The following is an 11,783-nucleotide window of genomic DNA, read 5'->3' on the forward strand; positions in this document are numbered from 1 at the left end:
CTCTATTTCATTTATCTCTGCTCTTATATATCTCCTTCCTTCTGCTAGTTTTGGCTTTAGTTTATTCTTCTGTTTCTAATTTCTTGAGGTGTAAAGTTACGTTGTTGATTTGAGATCTTTTGTCTTTTCAATGTACACATTTAAAGCTATAAACTTCCTTCTTAGCACACCTTTGCTGCATCCCATAAGTTTTGGTATGATGGACTTTCATTTTAATTTGTCTCAAAGCAGTTTCTAATTTCCTTTGTGACTTCTTCTTTGACCCATTCATTCTTTATGCGTGTGTATGGAGATTCCAAAAAAAATGAAAAATACAACTCCCATATGACCCAACAATCCCACTTCTGGGTATATATCCAGAAGAACTGAAAGTAGAATCTTGAGGAGGTACTTGCACATCTATGTTCATAGCAGCACTATTCACAACAGCCAAGAAGTAGAAACAATTAAAATGCCCATCAATGGATAACTGGATGAACAAATTGTGGTATGTATATATATATATACAATGGAATATTATTCAGCCTTTTAAAGGAAGGAAATTCTGTCATATGCTACAGCATGGATGAACCTTGAGAACATTACGCTAAATGAAATAAGCCAGTCACGAGAAGACAAATACTGTATGATTCCACTTGCATAAGCTTTCTAGGGACTTCCCTGGTGTTCCCGTGGGTAAGACTCCATGCTCCCATTGCAGGGGGCCCATGTTCAATCCCTGGTCGGGGAACTAGATCCTGCAAGCATGCTGCAACTGAGAGTCCGCATGCCACAGCTAAGAAGCCTGCATGCCACAACTGAGTCCACATGCTGCAACTAAGAAGTCTGCATGCCGAAACTAGAGATCCCGCATGCTGCAACAAACAGCCGGCACAGCCAAAATAATAAATACTTTTTTTTTAAAAAGTTGGGAAAACTATAGTAAACAGAGTCCATGGGTTTAAAAAGAAAAGGTATCTAAAGTAGTCAGATTCATAGAAGCAGACAGTAGAATGGGGTTACCAGGGACTGGGGGGAAGGGACAAAGGGGAATTGCTGTTTAATGTGTAGAGTTTCAGAATTGAAAGACGAAAAAGTTCTGAAGATTGGTTTCACAACAATGTGAATCAACTTAACAGTACTGAACTGTACACTTAAAAATGGTTATGATGGTAAATTTTATGTTACGCATTTTTACCATAATTTTTAAACCTGTACATTAGAGTGTGATTACTCAAAAGGAAATATTAAGAAAAGTTTTTGTTTGGATATGTAAATACAAACGTAAAGAAGTCAACATAAAGAACACGTGAGAATGTCAACTGTGCTCATGAGTAGGTGTTTGGAATGCACAAGAGGTGTACTTTCATGTCCATGCTCTACTTGTATAAAAGGCTGGGTCAGGGTTTTGCCACGGGCTTGGGGGGAAGCACTATTGCTACTGACTCATTACCTAGCATAATAGAAACAATTACTGATAATCAGATCCACCTGTCTTCTCTCTGATTATTAAGCTGCATCACTTTGGACAATTCACCCGACTTCTCCTGATCTCAAATTACTTACGTGTAAAAATCAGGGATTAGAGCTAACCACCACCTCAATCAAGATATAAAGCATATACCACACTCCAAATGGTTCCCAGTTAATCTTTCCATCTCCCAGCTCCATATAAACCTTGATCTGCTCACAGTCCCTATATATTCGTTTTGCCTGCTGCAGAATTTCTTGTAAATGGAATCATACATACTGCACACCTTTGTGTCTGGCTTTTTAAAGTCAGCATCATGTTTTTGAAATCCGTTTATGTTCCTGCCATTTTTATTGCTGAGTAATATCCCACAGTATGGGCTGTAGTTCTCCACCTCGTTTACACAGTAGAGCCCCTTGGGGAGTTTGAGAATGCCACCAGCTCCAAGCTATACCCACAATAATTAAAGCAGAATTGGGTTGAGACCCAGGCACCCACATTTTCTAAATTCTCCACGTGACTGCAGTGTGCTACCACAGTTGAAAGCTACTGTATTAAAGTATCAGCTTTTGGTTTATGCTTGCCAGAGACCCTAGGAATGGATGCCACCTCATTTTGCTGGCTTTCCACTCTGTTGTTTTAGGGACCTAGTGATTCCATTAGCTTAAATTAGAGATTGGCAGACTACAGCCCATGGGCCAAACCTGGCCTGTGGCCTGTTTTTCTAGGGCCTGCAAGCTAAGAATGGTTGTTACATATTTAAATGGTTACAAAAATAATATTTCTTGACACGTGAAAATTGTTTGAAATCCACACGCCAATGTCCATATGCAAAGTTTTATTGGAACACAGCCATACTTGTCTCTGGAGCCTTCCGCTCTACAACAGCAGAGCTGAGTAGTTACGAACGAGACAAACTGGCCCACAAAGCCTCAAGTATTTGTCACCTGGCCCTTTCCAGGGAGTTTGCTGAGCTCTGGCTTAGAGCAAGTGTCCTTAAAGCAAATGCACAGTAACTGTGGTAAATGGCTGACGGTCCCTTTGGCTAAGCCTGGGAAGAAGATTTACTGCAGTAACTTGCGACTTCACCATAGGGCCCTTCCTCAGTAGTCCACTCATTCATGGTGTTCTGGCTCAAGTGTGGGAATTGAGTAAGGGACTACCATTTGCCATCAAGATAGGTCAAGTCACCAGACCTAGAGCTTGATTTCTTTATTTTTATGTTCTTATATTTTATTACAAATATTTATTTATATTTTATTTATTTTTACACTGATCAAATGCAACTTTGGAGTATGTCAGATATTTCAAGATCCAAGGGATCTGTTGATCAATTAGCCACATTCAGAGGTTGCTACAGGTCAAACCAATGTGACTACCCTTCCATCCTTGCTGTTTATTAGGTAAACAGCACTCACCTTGAGGCAGGAGATTCAGTGCTCCTACTGGGCCTGCAACACCAGAACCCCAACATCTCCACTCAAATGAGGGTGACCATGTCAATGGCAGAATCTCCCATCTCATCTGTGGCCTACACAAGTCAGCCACTTCAGAACACTTCACAGATGAAGATGCCCTCCACACTAATGTGTTTCTCAATGCTGTGGGGGAAAGGAGTGTCCTCTGGGTCCCAAACAGCAGCTGCCTGGTCCACCAACACATTGACTTCAAAGGCATTTCAATTCAAGTGACCACAGGTGGTAACTCTTGAAACCGAGTCCCCCTAAAACCGAGTTCCCTTGCCAGGTTGATGACTAACTTCTCTATCCAAAACTTTATTCCCTCTCTTGTCCCACTCATGATCCCCTCAGAATTGAGGAGTATCAAAGAAAAGGGGGGGACTGACACTGAACAGAACCCTTCAGGGCCCTCCTGGGTACAAAAGCCCCGCTGTGTTCCCTGTTTCTTGTCTGTAGAAAAAGGCTTTGGCCTCCTAGGCCTTCCCTGAGTTCCAAAGAACAGACTCAAGCAGTTACTAATTAGGGAAGTGAGGAAATGCAGAAACAAAGGAAAAGCAGTCAAAGAAACGAAATTGAGTTATTTGTAGAGAGGTGGATGGACATAGAGTCTGTCATACAGAGTGAAGTTAAGTCAGAAAGAGAAAAACAAATACCGTATGCTAACACATATATAGGGAATCTAAAAAGAAATGGTCATGAAGAACCTAGGGACAAGACGGGAATAAAGACACAGACCTACTAGAGAATGGACTTGAGGATACGGGGAGGGAGAAGGGTAAGCTGGGACAAAGTGAGAGAGTGGCACGGACATATATACACTACCAAACATAAAACAGAGAGCTAGTGGGAAGCAGCCGAATAGCACAGGGAGATCAGCTCGGTGCCTGGTGACCACCGAGAGGGGTGGGATAGGGAGGGTGGGAGGGAGGGAGACGCAAGAGGGAAGAGATATGGGGACATATGTATATGTATAACAGATTCACTTTGTTAGAAAGCAGAAACTAACACACCATTGTAAAGCAATTATACTCCAATAAAGATGTTACAAAAAAAAGAAAGAAAGAAAGGCAGTCAAGAAACAATAGTGCAGTGATAAAGCAGAGTCCTAGTTTCTCCGCAAGAGATAACAACTTGATACATATCTTTGAGCTGCTATGCAGAAACTAAGATCCCCTGCCCAGGTGGAGGACGGTGACTCCATGCTGACCACAAGCACACAGACCCCAGACTGGTTAGAGCCAGAATGCTGATGATTAAGATCCCTGAAACAGCACCCTGTTTCTTCACCACCAACCAATCAGAGGAAAGTCATGCACCCTGCAGCCCTCACCCCAGATGTTGCCTTTAAAACCCTTCCCTGAAAGTCAGCAGGGAGTTAGAGTCTTCTGAACACAAGCAGCCAGTTCTCCTTGCTTGGCACCCAGAAAATAAACACTGTACTTTCCGTCACCAACAACCCAGTGTCAGTAGATTGGTTTTGCTGCGCAGCAGGTGAGTGGACCCAAGTGCTGTCCGGTAACGCAACTGCAACTCTTTCACCATTGTGTGCCATGGAACACTAATGATTCATCCTCTATTACCAACTGGGTCCTTACTATCTTCAGATCCACCTAGACTGGATGACCTATCCCCGACCGCCACTTCCTTCAGGGCCCTTTGCTTGCAACCAATTTTGGTGTCAAGTACTCTATTAATCAAAGTTCCCACTTCCTTATGCCAGATATTCATTCTAGCTATTTTATAAAAATAAGACATCTTTAATAAAACATATCACACAGCTTACAAAAATTCTGTGAGGGCCAGAAAAGTGGGCTTGGATGCCGCACAGCCAGGGGAAGCCCCCTCACACCATGGGACTGGTAATAGCTGAAACACCCCTGCTGCCTATGAGCTAACCAACATGTATGACAGAGACTGAATTCTAGGCGCTCTGCCGTGGCTGCCCGTAAAAGCCAGAGACCTCTCCCATCATACATAGCTGATCCTGCCTGTGGCTCCCACATTACTCAGTTCCACCTCCAAGTTTCACTATGGTGCATAGGCTTGATACATAGGGATCTTCTTTGGGACCCTAGACAAAAGGGGGTCTAGGAAACATACACACACACACAGACACACACAGACACACACACACACACACACATACGAACGTAGGTCTCCATTCTTGTTTTTAGCTTTCCAGGTCTCTACAGTACAGGAAAACACGTAAGAGTGTTTATGAGTGTTGGAATAGTTGCCAGCTGAGCCAACTTGAGGTATATTCCACAGGACCAATTTTTTTGCTCTCGTAAATGGTATACTCACAATGAAAATATCATTTTCTATTTCGTGCAATTATCTTGTGTATATTAGTCTTGCATCCAATAAACTGGTTAATCACTATTATTATAATTTTCCATAGATCCTCTTGAGTTTTATATGAAGACAATTATACTCACAGTTTTGTTCCCTTTCACTTTTACACATGTATTAATTAATGTATGTATGTATTTTGGCTTACTGCAATGCCTAGGAGACTCAGTAAGATGTTGAACAGAAGTGATTATATGAATCATCTTTGCCTCTTCTGAGTTTGAATGGAATGCTTTTAATGTCTCACTATTACGTACGGTGTTTGTTGTAGTTTTTGTAAAGTACACATTATCATTTTAAAGAAATATCTTTCTATTCCCAGTTAGCTAAGAGTTATTTTTGTGGTTGTTTAATCTTGATTGGTTGTTGAATTTTATTGCATGCATTTTTTTTCTGGAATCTTTGTGATAATCATCCTTTTCTTGCTCCTTTACCTATTAATGTGTTGAACTACATTATGAATCTCCTAATGTTAAACCAACATTGCAAGTTTGGTATAAGCACAACTTTGCCCTGCTGTATTATCTGTTTTAGCCATTGCTGGATTAAGTTTGCCATTATCTTATTTCTATTTTTGGCATTTTTATAACTAATTAAGATTCACCAGTAATTTTACCTTCTCATGCATGCTTTGTCAAGAATAAGCTTAATATTAATATTTTCTGTTTCCCCAATATAAATTTCTTTTTTCTAGAATTTACCCATTTAGTATTAATTTTCAAATTATCAGCATATCTTTTTCATAATATTATCTTTTAAATCTTTACTGTCAGTACAAGCAAGACACCTTCTTCGAAAGTGGCTTATCTGTGCCTTCTAATTTTCTTGACCCATACTGCCAAAGCTTTCCTTACTTTTTTATATTTTGAAAGCACTAACATCTAGCATTTTTACTCAACTCTTCCATATCTGTTATCGATTTCATTAACTTTGGCTCTTACTTTTATTATTTTTTTCCTGCCAATATGGAAATGCATGAGATGATTTGTATCAAGTATGTGACAAATCCACAGTCTTTTCATCTACCGTCATGTTTTCTTTTATAATTGCTATCCTCGAATAGCACGGATATCCAAATATCCAGTACATTTAATTACTTGGAAAAGACCTGTGGCTTACCAGTGTGGGGGGTTTAATTAAATCCATTGTTGGAATATCAGATGATTAAGGGAGATGGAACTGCAGCATTGAAGCAAAGGAACTGCTATGATAAGTACATATGAACTTCATTGAAGAGGACAGCATACAATATAGAAAGGAGTAGGAACAGAAAGAGCACGGACTTTGAAATCATATATCCAGAATGTGCTCTGTCACTTACTGCGTATGTGATTTTAGGCGAGTATTTTACCTCTCTGAGCCTCAATTTCATCATGCGGTAGTGCTGTTTGCCATGGGTTTCCATTTGTCCCTGTTCCCGGGACCTGGAAGAGCTGTACTTCTTGACCTCCTTTGTTTGGGCAGGGCTGTGTATGTGACTGGTTCTGGCTAATGGGTTGTGAGTGGCATGTGCTATTTCTGGGCCAGAACATATGGTTGTTGGTTTGAGACCTTGCAGGGTCCTCTTCTCCTCAGGCACAGGGACTGACAACTCTCTAGATGATGGCTGCTCTGTCAGTTTGGGTCTCCAAGTCATTCCAGCAAGAATGGCTCAGACCCCCATAGTCCACCATCCCGTGAGGGGCATGCACCTGCCATGGACATGTAGTCGAAGTGAGGAACAAGCCCCTGAGATACGGGGACTGTCTATTACCACAGCATAATCTAGCCTATCTTGATTCTTGTATCTTATCTGTAAATTAAAATGACATCCTCTCAGGATTTTTCTGAGGATTAAATGACAAAGCTGGTATGACAAGGTTGCCACAGTGCTTGACATATAACAGGAACTCAAAAAATGGCAGCTATAATTATTAAATAATAATAACAAACTAGTTTTGAAAAAGTGTGGAAAATTGGTATAAAATGAGAGCTATTTCATCCACTCATCCTTACGGGTAAGTTGTATCGTCTTTTCAAGAGTGGGGCATTTTATTTTATTTTGAAGGCTTCCTAATGACTAGCACTTATGCATTTATTTCTTGCCATCATGATATCAGAAACATAAATTGAGGTTATATGTAAAGAATGAAAAAGTGGAAAGATTAAGCAAAAGAGAGAATGACTAATGACATAAGATAAAATGAGCTAGCAATAAGTAGTTTCTTAATGAGAAGAACAGATTATAATTATTAGTAAGCATACATTGTTCTTAGTAAACAAAGGTACAAGGTATTAATGCGGTAGAAGAGATTTAGTTTGAACAGGCTTTCCCAAAATGTTTTCTGAGGAACACTAGTACTTCCAGTGGTCTGTGGAAAATTGTTCCATTCCCATATAGCTTGACGAAACTACCTGCTACAGACTGAATGTTTATGTACCAACCTAGTCTCCAAGGTGACAGTATTTGCAGGTAGAGTCTTTGGTAGGTGATTAGGTCATGAGGGAGGTGCCGTCATGAATGGGATTAGTGCCTTTATAAAAGAGCACCTAGAGAGCTCCCTTGCCCTTTCTGCCATGTGAGGACACAGCGTGAAGACAGCCCTTTATGAACCAGGAAGCAGGCTCTCACCAGACACTGAACCTGCTGGTGCCTTGATTTTGGACTTCACAGACTCCAGAACCGTGAAAAATAAATTTTTGTAATTTATAAGCCACCCGGTCCATGGTGTTCTACTACAGCAGCCTGAACAAGCTAAGACACTACCCTTCTCTTTGAGATTCAAGTGGCATATGATCTTAAAAATATGACAATATAGAAATCCTTTTTACCTTCATTTTTGTATGTCCCGTATTTCTTCAATGGATAAAACCATTTTTCTTGTTGCTGTCTCTCAGACATGGTGTCTTGTAGAACAAACCTGAAAGTGCTGAAATGAGAGGAAAGAAATGGCTATTATATAATAAAAAATATATATACCACCCCTTTAACCATCTCTCAAACAATATTTAAATCCCTCACAAATGTAAACACCATCTTTTTCTTGCTGCATTTTACTCATTAAGTACCATCTACGTGATTTTTATGAAATGTATCATCTATAATTTTACTTAACATGGTTTTCTTAAATAAATTCACAGTTTTTTTCCCACATGAAGGACAGGGGAGAGCTTTCAAGGAATGTAACAAGGAATGGTTAGAAAATCAGGAGGAAAGTCAGAAGCCAGTGGTGTCTGGCTGGACTAATTTAAGCCATTTAGAGAGTCCAAGGAGAAAAAGATTATGGCATCCCACCCCACACACACTTTGAAAAACTACTGATCAGCAAAGCAAATACACAAAACAAATTCTGAACCTTAATGTGCTGGCTACTTTCACACTTTTACTGAAAAAATATCAAATTAAAAAAAGTCTCTCTCCTTGCCTCTCTCTACAGAACAAATTAAGAGACAGAAATTCCGATCAGATTTGAAATCATCGATACGAACTGGCATCTAGGAGTTCTCTGGTGTTCTTAATAACAAACGTGGTCAGAGGAGGGCAGAGGATGCCATCACATGGCACGCAGTGAATAGGAATACGGAAGAGAGATAAGCAAGAGTAGGGCTTTAATGTGGGGGTTGGGAAGGAAGGGGGAAGGGAGGGGTCCACCCAGTTTCCCGAGCCTAGCTGCCGAGAGCAGCCCATGAACGCCTGCCGCCCGCTGTCCCGCCAATTCTGAGTAAACCTCCAGGACAGGCGGGCGCCCCTCCTACCCGACTACCGCCTACCGCCTACCGCCTACCGCCTACCGTGGCAGAATATGAAAGTCGGGGGAAAGGTTGGGATCGGAGCCAGAGCCTCATCAAAGTTCCCCCTCAGCCAGGACAAGTACCTTAATTCTAAAGGTCTTCACCTCTCGGTCTGACTCCTCAGAAGGCCAAGCCGAGCTACCCGCCGCTGGGCAGGCTCTCCACACGCGGAAAGGGCGCCCCCCTCGGTCGCGACCTGACGGCGTCACATGACGGCGGGACGTACGTAACGTAACGCGCGCCGCCGTGGGGCCCCACCTGACTTCCAGGGGCTTGGCTGGGGGAGGCCACAGAGTAGAAGGATGCAGGTGACCTCGGGGTTCAGGAGCCCTCAATCCTGAACTGTGACCCAGAGAACTGAGCCTCAAGACACCACAGCATGTCCCGTGACCGTAGAATATACACGACCAACAGCCGAAAGCTAGGTGCGGGGCGGTGTTCACATGACTGCAGGCGCTTTGCCTGCCATGTGATGGAAGCGGCCACATCCCTGTTGACTCAGGGATCTGAAGATTCTGGTAGCCAGCAATCTTCACGAGATAGAGATGGCTGAGCCTGATATGTGACCAAGGGGGATATGTGACCGACCATAGCATCCAGACGACTCTCAGAAGCGGGTCACCTTTGTGACTTGGAGGGCTGAGGCTTCCACATGCCACTAGCTAGTGAGGGCCACATGACAGGATGAATCCACATGATGGGCAGGGTTTAGGAGTCTGCCATGCTCTAGCGACTTGAAAAGCTGGATCTACCACATGATCATAGTGGCAATAGGTCCAGAGAGACTACATGAGCTCAGGGTTTAAGGGCTCATGGTGCTGGCATGACCAGTAGGTCTGGGCCTGCCACATAACTGTCTGGGCCTGCCACCTGATGGCCGCATCCACGTGACCATAGCCTTAGGAGCCCACGGTGCTCAAAAGCTGGGTCAGCCTCCTGAGTGTAGGATAGTGACAGTAGGGTTCTCCCGGCTGCGTGTTTCAGGAGGCCGTTCTCTTCACGAGACCTGGAGAGCTGAGATTGCCCACATTCCTGGGCTTCCCGTTGATGGTGGTGCCTCCGGATGATCTTCCGCAGAACACAAGCTGGCTTCACCTGCCCCAGCCTCTTTTTAATGTGCTAATGTGCTTCTTTCATGTGCTGATTTTTTCCCTAATAACACGTGAAATTTAACACATAAATTAACACATAGCAATGGACTAGGTCCTCCCTAAATCCATAAGCATTGCCATATTTTAAGGACCACTTCAAAAACCTAAGCAGTGGGTACAGGTGAGCTTTGTTGCCGTAATTTCATGCAAGTCTAAGAGAAATTAAAGCAAACTCAATAAGTGAATTTTAGCTCTTAATTTGGAAAAAAATGTATATAATGATTACTATGTGTCAGGCACTTTAAAGCGTCAACTCCTTTAATAGTGGCAATTCTATAAACTAGGTACTATGATTATTATTCCAGTTTTCACAGATGAGAAAGTGGAGGCACAGATGTGTTAAGTCACTTGCCTAAGAGGTAACTGAACCTGTAGGTGCCAAACCAGGGTTTACTCCCAGGCACCCTGGCTCCAGACTTTGTGTTTTGATCACCCACAAGATTCTCCAAAGAAAATTAAGAATAATTCAGTCTTCCTTATTCAGACTAACTGGAAAGCCATCTGCAGTTACTGAAAAGTGGAGATCATAGAGGACCTCTTTAAAGTGCCATTTAAATAATTTCCAGTACTACCAGTAATTAGAACTAATCCAAGCTGAAGCCAGTTAAGGCCCTCGGATTCATTTTAAGGTATAAATATAAACTTATCCTTAATAAGTGAAGGATTTGTGTATATAAAAGGTGGTATAAAATGCTAGACGTTAGTTGAAAACGTTTCCTTCTTTTATTTTTAAACACTCTAAAGAGAAATATTGCAGGCTTTATGGCTCTTTTTCTCTAAAGAGAAATATTGCAGACTTTATGGCTCTTAACGGAATTCCAGAAGTTAAAAATGAGCAGAATCTGAATTAGATATTACTGCACTTATATTTTGTTTGCATCTTTCTAGAAAGGACAGAGAAAGGGAAAGGAGAATATACGATATAGTTTTGGTTTGTGTTTTTTTTAATTGCAGTTTTACAAACGCCTCTTTTGCTGATTTGTGTGGAAAACTGAAGATCTGTCTGTATATCCAACATAGATCTGATGCGATCTTGCTCGTTTGCTGGCTTAGGCAAACTTAATGCTCTACAAGCAGTGGGATTATTTTGCTGGCACCCTGCAACGTGGCATGGCTACATAAATAAACTGAAGAAAATACAACAGACCAAATTTTGCACCATGGTTAAATTTGAATATACTAGTAAGGATAACAGACTGTGTTTGTAGTTCTAAGCCTACTGAAGGAAGTAGTGATTTTTTGGAGTGACTCTGTTTGGGTACATTGGTGTTACTTAGATAATTTTGGAAAATTATTTATGGGACACATGTAAATGCAGGGTATGAAAATGGAGCCACATGTTTACAATAGAGCCTATTATGAAACCTCAAGATGGATTTAGGAAGCATCTGTGTACAATCACTGGATGGACTCTGACATCAAGACCTGATGTCTGTCCCAACTGTAGTTTCTGTAATGGACAAATCCACTAACCGTGATTGTGAGTTCACCTTCTTTCACCAAAAGACAAACCCTGGAGTTCTAATTATAACTTTTCTTTGGAAGGGTCAGATATTCTCCTGTCAGAACTAATGGTCGTATCATTTGTTCTTTCCCTGC

Source organism: Balaenoptera physalus (genome assembly GCF_965194825.1).
Source record: "Balaenoptera physalus genome assembly, contig: HAP1_SCAFFOLD_1069, whole genome shotgun sequence".
NCBI classification, from domain to species: domain Eukaryota; kingdom Metazoa; phylum Chordata; class Mammalia; order Artiodactyla; family Balaenopteridae; genus Balaenoptera; species Balaenoptera physalus.